Source organism: Carlito syrichta, unplaced genomic scaffold (genome assembly GCF_000164805.1).
Source record: "Carlito syrichta isolate Samal-C Ts95f unplaced genomic scaffold, Tarsius_syrichta-2.0.1 Scaffold302409, whole genome shotgun sequence".
Classification (NCBI taxonomy): domain Eukaryota; kingdom Metazoa; phylum Chordata; class Mammalia; order Primates; family Tarsiidae; genus Carlito; species Carlito syrichta.
In genome coordinates this window covers 285,730-301,285 of record NW_007246505.1, presented here as the reverse complement: position 1 = coordinate 301,285, position 15,556 = coordinate 285,730, and the positions used below count along the sequence as shown (strand labels likewise).

Sequence of the window (15,556 nt, the reverse complement as noted above, 5' to 3'; positions counted from 1 at the left end):
TGAGCGCGCGGCTATGACTCCTATTCTTGTTTATTAAGTAATAGCCAATGTCAGTTAATTATAGCGACTAAGGTAAGAAGAATATTGGGTGATCTTTTTTTAGCAATGATTTTGTTAATTGATTGTTTTCTGTTACATGTTGTGTACTCCCATTTTGAAGACTGACAATGTTAACTTCTCATACCCTGAAGTTGTCCAGTGTGAGACTTGGGAAAACTCCTGTATGTAACATCTCTTAGGGAAGAAAATAAGTGACATTTTGTGATTTTTATTAACTCACTGGACAAGTAGTCTGTCTGCTTTTATTAGGGTGATTTCTTTGTGGGGTATGCTGTTTAACTAGTGGCTTAGGCAGATGTTTGTTTGCCTGCCTGCTAGAATCCAATTGTTGAGAAAGCTGAAAGAGTGTTTACACATATTTGTAAATAAATTATATTCAAGGTGAATCAGCAGATTTTAAAAATCATCTTAAAGGGAGACTTCTTACTTCCAGTTAATTCCTTTGCACTTTGTAGAATTTGAGTAGTCTTGTGCAGTGTTCCCCAAAAAAGAAATAGCCATGTGTGGGGGAGTAGCATATGTGTATAGTTTTAAAGTTGTTAGTGCACTAACTTGAAAGTTTTTGCACACGTTTGTCAGCAGCTTTCCAGTCTCCACATTCTGTTTTGGGGTTGTTGTTTTTTTTTTTTTTTTAACTATGGTGAATCATTTTAACTTTCTTCCTTTCTAGTATTTGCAAATAATTTGTGTGGAGGTTTCTAAATGCCTCTTTTAAGTGATTTTTTCCAATGGCAACCATTGAAATAGAGCATAAATTAACTGGGGATTTAGTTGATATCTGGAAACTTCCACATGCACAACTAGTGTCTAGTTATACAAAACAAAGAATGTCAGCCTGGCCTTTATCCTGAAAACATACAGTTGACAAGAAGACCTGAGATGGATAATTTCATTAAAATATCTTTTTGCCTGTTGACATGAAAACACTACATACTTTTGGGAGAACTGTGATAGAAAAGATCCCTGCCATTCCTTTAACCATTTATAGTCTTTTTTTTTTTTTCTTCTGCCATATTCCAAAAAGGGTTTAAAGAAGTTTATTAGGGATACCAAAAAAATGTATAAAATTTTAAGAAAGTGGAAACTGGTTCCCACTTAACTCCCTTAAGTCATTTTTGTGTAGGTGGAGGTAGTGGAGGGCCTGTAAAGCTGTGAAATGTTTTGTTACAGTCATTCCTCACCAGTAAAAAACTAAATTACCTGAAAGAGCTAATAGTTGATAATGTTTTAAAAACTGAAATTCTGTGTCAGTTTTTTAAATTTTTATCTCTAAAAAAGTTTTAAGTTAAAAATAGTAGAGATTATTTATGTGAAAGAGAAATTATCCGCTATTAGAAATGAGGGAAGGAATGAATGGAAATTGTAAGAAGTAATAGGTTAAAGGTCATGAGAGGTAGGATAGCAGGCATGCTAAATTTTATGTGCAGGTTTTGGAAGTGTGTTTTTAACTTCTTTTTCGTTTTTGCCTCACTCTTAGGCTCCTGCTTACCATCTTATTCTGGAAGGAATTCTAATCCTCTGGATAATCAGACTTCTTTTCTCTAAAACTTACAAATTACAAGAACGATCTGACCTTACAGTCAAGGTAAGAAATTAAATCTGATATTTTGTGTGTGATTTCAGTTGCTACATCTTTCCAAAAAGTATTTGTGGTGGCCCAACTATGTATGTTGCAATGTTTTCTGTAATGTAAAGAAATCGAGGGAAATGAAATGTCAGGGTAGGCAACATATGGAGAGATCTAGGGATAAAGTCAGTATCCAAGAGAGTACCATTCTGGTTTTATATACTTTGCTAAGTGTGGATAGCAGTCTTACAAGCAGATGGTTAGAGGGAAGCATAGACAACTGCCAGATTTTGAATGTCCGGAGGATTGTTATATAAGTTACTCAGGAAAAGCACTGCTGTTTCTGAAGCCTAGGGGAAAGTTTCCCCTGTGATCATCTTAAAGGAGATTCAGAGTTGGAAAGAATCCTACTCACACTCACCTCAGAATGAATTTTGATGTGTCGTGTATGATGAGGAAAAAAAAAGAAAATCCTGAGCATAGAAATCAAATTTTCATAAATTGTCAAGTCACCTACAAAACTACACGGAAAAGAGCCCTTCTGATGGGGAAAGAAATGAGAGTGGTAAGCACACATAACTCAGGAGTGAGTCTTTTTTCATTCTAGCCATAACAGCTAGACATATTTCTAGCAGTGTATTCATTATTACTTTTTCAATGTAACAGACAATTTAGATATTGCTGAAGTAAATATAAAGTGACTAGCACTGCACTGTGTTTTCATTTCTTTTCTCCTGCAGGAAAAAGAAGAACTGATTGAAGAGTGGCAACCAGAACCTCTTGTTCCTTCTGTCCCCAAAGACCATCCTGCTCTCAACTACAACATTGTTTCAGGGTAAATCTGTTCTGTTATTTAAAGGACTTGTATTTGGTTTCCTATAGGTTTATTTGCTACAGTGAGTAGTGCTTTATATAGTACTCCTTTTTTAACTGAAATAAAACACTTAGAAATTCCTGGGAGTAACTAACTGTTTTAGATCTCAGTGAAAAAAATGTACTCTGAGGATGGCGTGGGCCTTCTTTTAAGCCTCTTTGAACGTTAATATTTGCCCTTTTTTCTTAAAAAAAAAAAGTGTATACATACATACGTACATACATAATTATTTTAAGAATACAGACGATATCAGACAGCTATGTACCCACCACCCAAAATTTAATAGGCATTAGCATTTTGCTATATTTAATTCAAATCTATTTTTACAAAGAAATAAAGCTACAGATAAAGCTTAAGAAACTCCTTTGCGTCTATCACTTACTCTTGCCTCCCACACAAGATAACCACTGTCTTAAAGTTGATGGATAGATTTTCTTTGTTTACATTTATAATTTTGCCACATATGCCTATTGCCATGAAAATATTTAGTTGTTTTTTTTTTTTTTAATGTGATGCAAGATACTTTTCTGAGTACATTGTTCTCATTCTGATCTGATCTCAGAGAGGCTTTTATTCTTCACTTCTGTGAATCTGTTTAATCTTATAAAAGTTTCACATGTTCTGAAATCAAACTTGCCATTTTTTTATCCTATAGTTGGATCTTTTGAGGTCTTAAGAAATCCTCTACCCCAAAAGTCTAATTTCACTGTTTTCCATATGATGGTCAGTTGTCCCAGCATTTTTAGTTGAATAGTCCAGTTTTTACCTACTGACTGGAAATTTTCCTTCTTTTGTATACCAAATTCCCTTAATAAAGGGTCTGTTTCTGGCTTTTAGTTCTATTCTTTGGGTACATTTGTGTCTCCATGGGTGAGAGCCTTGCCCATATAAATACAGCTTTAAATAAAATGTTGACAAGAGTGAGTCTTTCCACTTCCTTGTTCTTCAGAATTGTCTAAGCTATTCTTGACTCCTTCTTCACTGTGAGTTTAGGTTTAGGTGATCAAATTTGATCAAAAATGCATTTGTGTTTTTTTTTTTAAGAAATGCATTGAATTCATGGATTAATTTAGGAGAATTGGTATCTAACTGATAGAGTCTCACACCACCCGTGTGCATGGTTTATCACTTGTATATTTGGATCTTTTATTTTCCTCAGTAAAGTTAAATTTCTGTCATAAATACTTATCTTTTTGTTTCTTTTTATTTGGAAGTAATTGTAGATTCATATACGGCTGTAAGAAGTAATACAAAGAGGTTCATTCCTTATACCTTTTACCCAGTTGCCTCTAGTGGTAATGGACAATATCACAGCCAGGAAATTAACACTGCCTATCTTTTAAGTGATTCATCTCTAGGTACCAGAGTATTTTTGTTTCCACCATGAGGTGCATTTTTTTTTTCTATTTCTTCATGGACTCACTAGGCCACCTTCCATTCATTGTTGAATAGGAGACGTGACAATGGCCTTCTGAATTTCCTATACCTGGTAGCTTTTAAGAGATAACCCATATCAAATTATAGACATTCCTTTTTCTTCCTAGGTTACTAAGGGCAATTTTTGGTAGTTTTTTAAGTTAGAGTGTTAAATCTTACCAAAGACTTTTTGCATCTCTTGATCTCATGACTTTTTTCCCCTAATCAGTTTCTGTATTAAATTTTACTAATAGGTTATTTTAATTAGTAAACATATGCATAATTTAAAATTTTAGAAGAAAAGCCACATTCTACTATGCAGGGGTCCTGCCCCTGCCGGGTCTGGGATTTCCTGAAGGAGAGACGAATAAGGCAAAAGACGAAAATAGTATACTCAGACACCTGTTGCTGAACAGATGACAGTTTATGTTAGTTAACACAGAGCTTTTATACCATTCGTAAAGGGACAAGACAGAGAAAATTCCTTCACATACATATTCTTTAAAAGTTACCATCATCTAGCGGTCTAGAAGCTACAAACAAGCCAAGCTACAAATAAACATTCAGACAATGAGTCTTATTCATAAAGCCAAAAATGATAGTTTTAGTCCAGAGTCCCGAATTACAGTCCTTGAAATGTCTCAAGAAAGTTTCCAAGTGCACATTTCTCCATGTAGCAGGAGTTTTTTTTTTTTTGAGCTTTCTATGACCTTTAAAGCTTTGTAATTGCCTTTTTTGTTCAGGTGTCTTCGTTACTTTTCTCTTATCCTGCAGTGTTTATTTCTAAAGAAAACTCAAAAGAAGCTTCTAGTAATGTTTCCCAGGCCCCCAAGGTTACTTTCTGTATTTAGTTAATTTATCATAGAAGTATCTAATTAGTATATTATGAATTCACTGAGAACCCACTCTATAAACGTTAACTTAGAATTTTAACTATTGAATTAAGTAAAAACCTTAACGATTAATCTTTATCCTAAGTCTGTGAAAACAGTGCAATAAATCACCTACATAACTCCTAGATAAGTGTTAGAACTTATAACGAATTCATAATGAACTTACTATAAACTTGTGCTTCTAAAAAACCTTATGTCTAAACACTAAACTACATAATTCTAAATCAAACAAGGAGTGAATATATGTATATCATTTTTTCTCAAGCAATATCTAGTAACTTATAACCAAGTGAAAGAAAGCATTCTTGATGTGCTTCAGAGTTTAACCCTTGCATACATTAGAAAAGGCCAAACGGCATAGTGGGAGATGAAAAAATGAACCATGACATTTCCAGGTTAGCTGTGAATACTTCACATCAACATGCCATTTTCTTCTTCCACAACTGCACAGAATTCTTCGGCCATACCAAACAGCAAAGGTGGAAGACAGAAGGGCCTCAGCTTCCCCGGGCTCGCTTTGCGGCTGGGGGTTCTCAGCACACTTGGACTTTGTCAATCCGACGGGCCTCCAAGGCTGGCTCCCAACACTACTATGCCACACTTTCTCACCCCAGATTTCCACTCTCTAAAAGAAACAACTTTCTGTTTCTTTAGCTTTTTTTTTTTTTTTTTGGTATTTACCTCTGTTTTTCTTAGTAACTTATTTATCTCTTGATTTTTTTCCCCAGTTTTTATTACATTTAGGAGTCAATGGCAGGGATATATTTTAAGTTAGGCAGTTTTGTTATGTGAGCATCATAGAGTGCACTTACACAATTCTAGATGGCATAGCCTACTATCTACCTAAGCTGTATGCGTAGCCTATTACTCCTAGTCTGCAAACCTGTGAGTGTACTGAGTACTGTAGTCATAGCACAATGATAAGTATTTGTGTATGTAAACATCTGCACATAGAAAAGGTACAGTATTCTGTTTTGATAATCTCATGGGACCACCGTCGTGTATGCAGTCTGTCATTGACTGAGCTGCTCTTATGAGGCATGTGACTGTATACTCATTCATTGTGGGAGATAGAGACTGGCTTTCTGCAGACATGTAGCTGCTCGTGTGATGCTTTTGTGTGGATTAGGAGAAGGTAATCTTCCTTCAGCAAGTGCAGCAGCCTGGTGTGAGCCTGGGCTGGGGTGGTTCTAATGCCTCCTCCACAGACCCAGCTTACGTGGCTACCTAGCTCGGCTCTTCTCCCTAGAAAAGTACAGTTCCAGTATAGTGTGTCCTTGGATTATTGAGTGGTTACATTTTTGTGTTTGTTTTCCCTGGAGTTGATAATTATCATTTGTTCACCTGCTTGGTTTGACACTTCTGTCTTTATTATGTTGTCTTCCTCCAGGAGTGTAACTCCGTTCAGCCGTTCAGAAAGTTCAAACACATTGTTGGGTTCATCTTCTTTTTTCTTTCTAGAACCCCGTCCTGCCCCAGTCCTGACTGGTGCTGCACATGGCTTCTACACAGGGCAGCCCTGGAGTCTCCTGTCATCATTAGCTCAGGAATCTTCCTTTATCCTTCTCCTGTTGACTGTTTCTTCTTTCTTGGTTTACTCTCTTGTATCATTAGATTATAGATAGGCTCCTAAGAAGGGTCCATGGAAGGTGAATTTTTTCACATTTTGAAAGTGTGTTTTGCTTCACCTTTTTGCACTGTACTGATTGATTGATTAGCAGGGGTTCCTCTATACCTCATAGATTTTAATTTTTTTTTTTTTGAGTTGGAGTCTCACTCTGTCACCCAGACTGGAGTGCAGTGGCCGCTCCCGGCCACCGCAGCCTCGACCTGCTGGGCTCGGGCAATCCTTCCGCCTCAGCCTTCCAAGTAGCCGGAATTACAGGCATGCGCTACCACGCCCAGCTGGGGTTTTTTAAATTTATTGTAGAGATGAGGTTTCACTGCCCAGGTGGGTCTCGAACCCGCAGGCTCAGGCAATCCACTCACCTCAGCCTCCCAAAGGCGCGGGATTACAGGCTGAGCCACCGAGCCCGGCTTAGATTTTAATTCTTAATGAGTTTTTTTATTTAGTACATTGATTGTAAGACACACTTTTTCCCCTAGTTTAAGATCTCTGAAGTGGGGATGAATCTTACAGCTGCTGAGAATCACCAATGTATCGTTGTCAACCGGAAGGCAGTTGTGATGTAGTGTCATTGCCTATGTACCAGTGAACTTGGCTGTGGTAGGCTTACTATCAGTACTCCAGCTAAGTTGTTTACCCTGCTAGTCAGTGAGGCAACTGATCTCCGGCAGGAGAAATGGCCAGACCCACTAAGCAAACGAACAGTGGCTACCCTGAGAGGGCCTTAAAGATTTCTTTGTCAGATTTCCTGTTGCCTTTGGGTAGTAGCGACTTTCCTTCTAGAAACATGCTTTGATTGCAGGAAAGATGAAACTGTGAGGTTAGTCCAGTAGGAAAGTTCCAGCATCAAAACATGAGAATGGGTGATAGTAACATGTTAGATTATCTCAGAGATAATAATGGAACATCCTCTTAAGACATGCCAGGATACTTCTGAGAGCAGGGATAATATTGTATGATTACCCGTGATATCAATGACTTACCAGAGGAGAGGGACAGAACTTGGGTAAAGAGGTTTCAGGAATGTCTTGACCAATTCATCTTGCTTTGTATTTTCCTTTTCATAAGTACAAAAGTAGTGTGGCAGTAATCTTTGTCTAAGAATGCCTAATAGACCTTTTCATTAAATATAAACTAAAAAATTCTACATGACCAGAAAACATCATTATATTTTATTTTATTTGTTTTGTTTTTGAGTTGGAGTCTCACTCTTTGCCCAGACTGGAGTGCAGTGGCATGCTCATGGGCTACCACAGCCTCAAACTTCTGGGCTCAGACAATCCTTCTGCCTTATCCTTTCCCGTAGCTGGAATTATAGGTATGTGCTGCCATCCCCAGCTAATTTTTTGACTTATTATAGAGACAAGGTCTCGCCAAGTTGCCCAGGCTGGTCTCAAACCCCTGGGCTCAGGCAATCCTCTTGCCTCTGCCTCCTAAAGTGCTGAGATTGCAGGTATGAGCCATTGTGCCCAGCCCATTACATTTTAATTGGCACTGTTTTTCTTTCGTTAGTGTATCTTAAAATACAGTTGATGACATATTAGATCCAATTAAATATAACACATTTGTTCTGTCACCTGTCTTTTAACATTGTCTTTGATGAATTTCATTTAATCAGCTTTTAAAGTCTTTACTTGGTTATATATGAATCCATTTTGGCCTTATGGTTTATTCTTTTTTTTGGAGAGTTGTTTAAGAAATCATTTCCTACCTGAAGTCACAAAACATAGTTCTACATTTTATTCTGTTAACTTTTCTAAAATATTTTTAAAGTTTTTAATATATATGGAATTCATCTTTGTACATCGCTGTTCATCTTTAGCTATAGAGAAAAATTTGTGTGTTACCTAGTAGTTTGTGGGGTAGCTGCTATCATTTTACCAGGTGTTTGCATGTATCCAGTTCTCTTGAGTCATAAATGTCTTCATTGGTGTATTTGCTTACCTGCAACAATACCAGACCTCTTGTTAATAGGAGTCTAATATTTGATTCTTTCTGGTAAAGCACCATCCTCCTTATTTCTAAATTCAGTTAGTCACTCCTGAACTTTTATCTTTTCATGTAATTGTTGAAAAATGTACCATTCCTTTGGAAATTCCAATGTAATTTTACTTGTGATTATATTGAGTTTATACTTTATTTTGTCAGTCTCATATCTTTGAAAACTTTAGCCACCCCTTCACATGAATATTGTCCATCTCATCATTTACTTGTATCTGTTTTTACATTATTCTTAATATTATAAATAACTTTAGTACCTCTATTGCTATTAACAACAGTAGTTTGTTAGTTCTGTAAAGTTTTTTGGTAAGATGATCATATCACCTGCAGATAACAGTAGTGTGATTCTTCTCAGCTATATGTATAATTTTATTTTATTTATGTTTTTGGCCTTTAGTACCAGTGTGGCCTTCCAGGATATGCTGAACTGTAGCAGGATACCAGGCATTTTTATTTTGTTCCTATTCTTAAAGGGAATGCCTCCATTGTTTCACACTTAATACCTTAGGTTTTTTTAACATATAGTTTTATATTTTATCTGAGTTTGAGAATATTCCTCTCATCCTAATTTTCTAAGAGTTTTAACTTTAAATAGATGTTAAACTTTACTAAGTGTCATTTCGGCTTCTGTTAGGATCATTGCGTAATTTTTTTTATTTCACTAAATATGTTGTGTTTTTTGAAATTAAATTATGCTTGCTGTTATTTAAACTTCCTTCCAGGTCTTTTAGATTTTACCCTGTTCTTTTTCTAACTTAGTTTATCACTTAGTTTATACCTTTTTTAATCTTTTTAAACACTGTTTCACAATTCTTTTTCAAAACTCTAAGGGTGCAGTTCAGAATTCAGAATTTAGGTGCTGGAAAAATAAGTACATAGTCCTTATTACAGAACCATTGTTATTAAGACTGGGACAGCATCCCTTATGAACATCACTCAGTACAATAAAGGAAATAAATAGTTTCATATCTGTTTAGGACAGGTTTTGCTACCAGATGAATTTGTTGCAAACTTTTTAAATTGCGTATAAGAGATAATGAACTTTTCTGTGTTTAAAGCTATGAATTCTCTTCTAAGTACTGTTCCAGTTATAACCTATACAAGCCTATATTTTTAATCTGTGTTATTCATTTCTAAATATTTTCTAATTTTCTTCTTTCTTTTTTTTTGAAATGGTTTTGCCGTGTTGCTCACGCTGGTCTCAAATTCTTGGGTTCAAGTGATACTTTTAATCTATGTTATTCAGATCTAAATATTTTCTAATTTTCTTTTCTTTCTTTTTGTTGAGACAGGGTCTTGCTGGGTTGCTCAGGCTAGTCTCAAACTCCTGGGCCCAAGCACTCCTTTACTTCAGCCTCCTAAGTAGCTGGAGTTGTAGGTACGAGCCACTGCCCTTGGCTTCTAATTTACATTTTGATTTTTTTCCTTACATTTTACAGCGCTGTATGGCCTTTGGTAATATACTAAACAGTTAAGCATAATGTTTTCCTTGAGCTTCTAATTTATTGCCATGCAATAAAAAAGTGCGTTCTGGCTGATACCTTCTCTGAGTGATACTAGTGGTCTTGTTGAAACTTAGGTTTATTGCAAAAATTTATGTTTTATCTCTGTTTTATTTCAGAGTGTCTTGTGTCTGCATCAGGTGTTTTAATTAGTGTTCAAACAGTTCAGTCTTAACCATTTCTGTTTGTTATACAAATGAGAGAGAAAGAAAGAGACAATAGAGATCATCAATATTACCCACCTTGTGGATTCATTCTCTGTATTTTATTTTTTAAATTGTCTAGTTTAAAGGGATATTATAAGGTGTATGTGGGCTCCGCATTTTTACATCCTTGTGAATGTTTCTTTTAACATCATTAACCTTTCTTATCTCTAATAATACTTTTTGCTTTAGTCTTATTGTCTGATGACAGTGTAGCTACACCAGTTTTCATATAGTTTTTACATAACTGATGATTATTATGACTCTTCAACTTTCAGATTTACTGTGCTGTTATGTGTAGTTGTTTCTTTTGTACATAACTGGACTTTTTAAGAAAACCAAAATATCTAGTATCTTCATCTTTTAACTGAGAGCTTAATCTGTTCACATTTAATGTGATTTGTTACTTTTATTGTGACTCACTTATTTAATAAATACTAAAATCTGCTGAAATATGAAGTGATTCACAATTTCCCCAGTAAAATTTAAGTCAGTTTTTTGACCATTTGATATATACACTTAAAGAGTCATATAAGAAATAACCAAAAATAATCTTATTTGATTTATTAATTTAATTGCATATATGTGTATAAGATTTCATTGTGTAAATAATACATTCAAGAATAGTGCTTCTTACCCCATGCAATAATTATATTCTGATTTTTCACAGGCATCTTGGATATCTTATTCTTCATGAGAATCATGTTTTGAAAAATTTATGTTTTTTTAACAATCCTATTTTCATGTCTGTATGAATACTTTAGATCCATAAACTTCTTGAATCGTGTGTGTTGCTGTCCCTCGAAATTGTACCCAAGTCTTAAATATCTTTTCATTATTTGTGATTCCTACACTTGACCCCTTTTTGTTGTAATCTTTAAAGGTTTGTTTACTTGGTTGTATGGTGCTTGCATTGTAAAGTTCCACTACTAGGAGTATGTACTATGAGTGAGAATACATACTATATCTGTATCAAATTATTTTGCCTCTTCTTTAAAAAAAGTAATTTCTAAACACCGAGAGGCACTGTTGATAGAGATTATTTCTGGCCGAAGTTAACTACTTGGGATTGGGTTCCATTGCATATATTAGGATACCCAGACTTACGTGACTTTAGCAGGGTAGAAGTTCATTTGCCCTCATCTGCCTGTGTCGAGGGAAGCTCCATAGATGATTGGAGACCCAGGCTATCATCCTGCTGCGCTACCCTTGAGGCGTGTAACTTCCGTTCGTGAGTCACCTTGAGGCAGGATGGCAAGCAGATGGGCAGAGAAAAGGCCCCTTGCAGCTTTGTCAGCTTGGCCAAGGCAGCACTGACCACACCTCGTTGCAAGAGCAACTGACACACCTGGTCTTTGGTTCCAGGGGAGTGTAGGGACAGGAGAAGACATGCTAGGTTGGCACCTTTTGACTCTGCTGCGTGCCTGCACACACAGCCAAGGGCCGTTGCTGAGTGCCTGGCGATATGAGAGACTGAAAACTCTCCTGTATGATGACTCTCTGGAACCTCAGGGATAATAACTGGGGAAAAATGTCTTATGGATGCTATTTCTATCTCTTTTTTCTAAATACCAGGCTTTTACCTTTTTCATTTCGGTTTTATTTTCTTTGCCTTCTGTCTACTTGATCAGGTTTTCTTGATTCGGTTTTTTTTATTCCTTTCTTCCTCTCATGCTTAACATGAGTCTTTTCTGGCAGAATTTTATTAATACTTCTCCTTACGAAGCAGTACAGGGACTTAATAGACTCCTACATCAGTCATTCCCCGTCCCTAACCTTCTGTCATGATGTCTTGGTCTGGTGTTTAAGTTTCCCTCATTTTATATTTCCCAGGAGTGTTATTATTGAGAATCACCAGTTCCTTACATGTATCTACCAGTTTCTTTGCTGATCTTTAGGTAATTTATTGCTTTATTCACCCATCTTCTTTGGGCTTAAAATTCCTTTTTCTAAAGTATGTTCTCTGTTAAATCCTTCCGTGGGGATTTGTAGAAGGTAATCTCTATCTTTTAATGAGAAATTATTTTACCTCCTTAGGTAGCAGCAAATAACGGGTTCTAGGTGGATAGCTATTTTCCTGTAAACCCTTGGGAAATTCCTTCATCATGTTCCAGCCTTTGTTCTGGTGAGACTAGTGTCAGTCTAATTGTTCATCTTTTTTTTGTTTGTTTTTTTGTTTTGTTTTTTAGTGGCTCTTCAGAATTCTTCTCTATATTCCACTTACTCTTTTAGTGACTTCCTATAGATAATATTTATTTTTAAACCACTTAACTATGTAAGACCATAGCTCACTCTGCCTGTTCTTGCCTCTGATCTTAATCATTTTATATTTCCTCCCTGTTTGTCTTATTTCAGATTTTTTTCCTGAGGTATCTTATTTAGCAACTTCTTAAGTGAGTTTTAAAATCAAAGCAAAAATGTGCCATTTATCATACATCTTGGAATTCTAGCTCATTTTGTTTCTTAATTTAAGTAGTACAGGTAGCCTTTTAAAAATAGAATTTCTGGGAATGTATATGATTTTTAGCATACTATTCCTTATTTTGTTTCTTAAAAACACAAAAAAGAAAACCAGTCTGCAAATAGGGTGTAATGACAATACTACTGTGTTATACTTCCCCCAGGGTAAGATGGTAGCATGTAACATGCATGTGTGTTGAGTGTACCACTCTTTGTCTCTTCTCCCCAGCCCACCAAGCCACAACATTGTGGTAAATGGAAAAGAATGTATAAACTTTGCCTCGTTTAATTTTCTTGGATTGTTGGATAACCCTAGGGTTAAGGTGAGTAACATCTAATGCTGAAGCAGACAGATGACATTACTGACCTAAGAAACTGGACATAAAAGACAAGGGCAGAATATTAGAAAGGGCTGTGTGAATGTTTCCCATTCCTTTCTGTCTCACAGAGTTGTGTGACTCAACCGAAGCAGAGGGAGGAAAGAGTATCTAATGTGGCTCAGTTTGGGGAGACAGCCAGACCTGGGGAACAGTCAGTGAAGAGTCCAGGAAATTCCCTCCATCTTTTGGGGGCTTTGTGGGCTAACAAGCATTTTTCAGGGAAGACTTGGACTTTCAGTGCTGGAAAGTTAATCACCAGGGTTTGAGAATCAGGCTCGTGTTATTTTTCTGTGTTTTAAGTCATACACTGTATCTTTGCATCTGTCTTTTCTTTGTATCCTGTTAGAATTGTCATAGTTCTCAAAGGAAGAAGAGTAGGAGAGGGAGGAGGGAACTGTGTATGTTAAAAAATCGGAAATGTTAGTTGTATGCTCTGAAAGATCAGTTACTAAAGTGTTGGTTTTTTTACGTCAATAAAGGCAGCAGCTTTAGCGTCTCTGAAGAAGTATGGTGTGGGGACTTGTGGACCCCGAGGATTTTATGGCACGTTTGGTAAGTTTTGTCATGTTCTTTTCCAGTCAACTACTTTCAAGAGTTAAGATTCCGTTTTATCTCACAAAGCCTTGGAAAACATATCCTTAGTGAGTTGTAGTGTTAGGCTGGTACGTGTGATTTTCTACCCAACTTTCTAGAACATGTGGTTGGGAACCATTGGCAGGAAGGGCCTTGGTGTGAGGTCACGTGTGACCATGGAGAGAGCTGAGGTGCCTGAGGTCATGCTGTATCGGGGGCGATGGTAGAGCTGCCACTGCACATGCCGCAGAGACGGCGATGAGAAGACAGTGTGTTTCTGTCGTGCGTGACAGTTGCAAGGCGAAGGGCCCATCTGTGTGTGACACTGCCCTTCACAGTCATGCAGGGACTCAGATCTTGCCCATCTCATTCTCTAATGTCCGAGGCTTCCATCCTTGTCTGTATGTGGGGTCGCAGTATGAGGAACCAGCGTGTAGAGCAGCAGTGTCCTTCATGCCAGGGAGGTGACCTGCTTGTCACTTTGGCCCACAGTCCATTGCTGAGAATGTAACCCCAGGTCACGACTAGCTGCAAGAGGGGGCCAGGAAACAGCACTGACTGGACAGCTGCATGCCAGAAAGAAAGCTGAGAGCAGATTTCCTTGGGGGAGGGGGAGATGAACTATGTAACCTTTTTCTCTCTAGAATGAAGATAAAGATCATTGATTTCCTTGTGTGTGAATGACTTGGGGATAGGTTAACTAAGTATTTGATGCATGTATGAGTTCAAATAGTATGAACTCACTAACAGAATCATCAGGGACAATCTTGGCATGTTGTGGTTTATTTTTATCAAGTCTATGTTATTCTTAGCTTCTGAAAATGTCATTAAATAATTATTCAAATGAATATGTGGGAAATAACTCTCTGGCTTACAAAGTGTCAGCATGCGGGGAAAGTAGAGCAAGGGAATATCTCCCGTCTTCCACCCTCATGTCAATTTCTGAATCTTTTTTGTGTTTATTCTTACTTGAACAGTTAAGTTTTTTTACGTAAAGGAACACTTTTCTTTATTCTTTAACTTGGTGGTTACATTATTTGTCTTGGAAACAGATGAGGAGATTAGTGTCCAAGTATCCTACAGCTGGAAGGGATCTTGTATTTTATTATCCCTGCTATTTTGAATAGGAAGAGGAAGCCCAGTGAGGTTAAGTGTCTTCCTCATAGTCACACAGCTCATGAATTTCAACCCTAAAATTAGAAACCAAGTATCCTGACTTCGGGTCTTGATGGCAAGATCAAAGAAGTGAGCTCAGATTAGCATCTCCCACTTTCCTCTAGTCTAATGCAAGCATGGGTTATTGGGTTGATTTTTATTGGTAGAGAATTATTTCCTTGACAAGAACTAGAAAACTAAAAAAGGCACATTTTATGGGGTTGTTTGTAATCTGGTCAGCAAGACTTTCCTTCTGTGATTGCTTGCTGGGGTAAACTACTTTCTTAAAAGCCTCTCCTAGTAACTTTTATTTGCATGTGTGGCCTTGGCCCCTGCTTGAGACTTAATCTGAGAAGACAGTTCAGAGATTTATTGCCAAATAAAATTGTGGGAAAAAAATGTTTCAGTCCAGCCTCAGTGGCTCACTCCTGTAATCCCAGAACTTTGGGAGGCCAAGGTGAGAGGATTGCCTGAGCCCACGGGTTTGAGACCAGCCTGAGCAATTTGGTGAAACCTCATCTCTACAATAAATCAAGAAAAATTAGCCAGGCGTGATAACATGCACCTGTAGTTCCAGCTACTTGGAAGGCTTAAGCATAAGAATTGCCTGAGCCCAGCAGGTCGAGGCTGTGGTGGCCGTGAGTGTGCCACTGCACTCCAGCCTGAGCGACAGAATGAGACTCCTACTCAAAAAAAAACAAGTTTTAAATCTCCAAGACCAGTTTTCTCAAAGTTGTGAAGTGTATTGTTAAAATAACCCAGTCACCTTTTCATTTGGATCACCGTGCCGAATAGCAGACTAGGTACTTTCAGACGTTGGGTCTTTAGATTGAAGGTTTTTAAAT

At 37.1% G+C, this 15,556-nt stretch overlaps 1 protein-coding gene across 1 annotated transcript in view; it reads left to right on the top strand.

Annotated features, from left to right (window-relative positions):
• The first annotated feature begins 1,541 nt into the window (after positions 1-1,541).
• Positions 1,542-15,556, top strand: part of SPTLC1 (serine palmitoyltransferase long chain base subunit 1) — a 52,651-nt gene continuing 38,636 nt past the window's right edge. The window contains exons 1-4 of the mRNA XM_021711620.1: positions 1,542-1,645; positions 2,368-2,462; positions 12,833-12,926; positions 13,463-13,535. The gene's annotated coding sequence lies outside the window, so the exon portion shown is untranslated. The remainder of the gene's footprint in view (positions 1,646-2,367; positions 2,463-12,832; positions 12,927-13,462; positions 13,536-15,556) is intronic.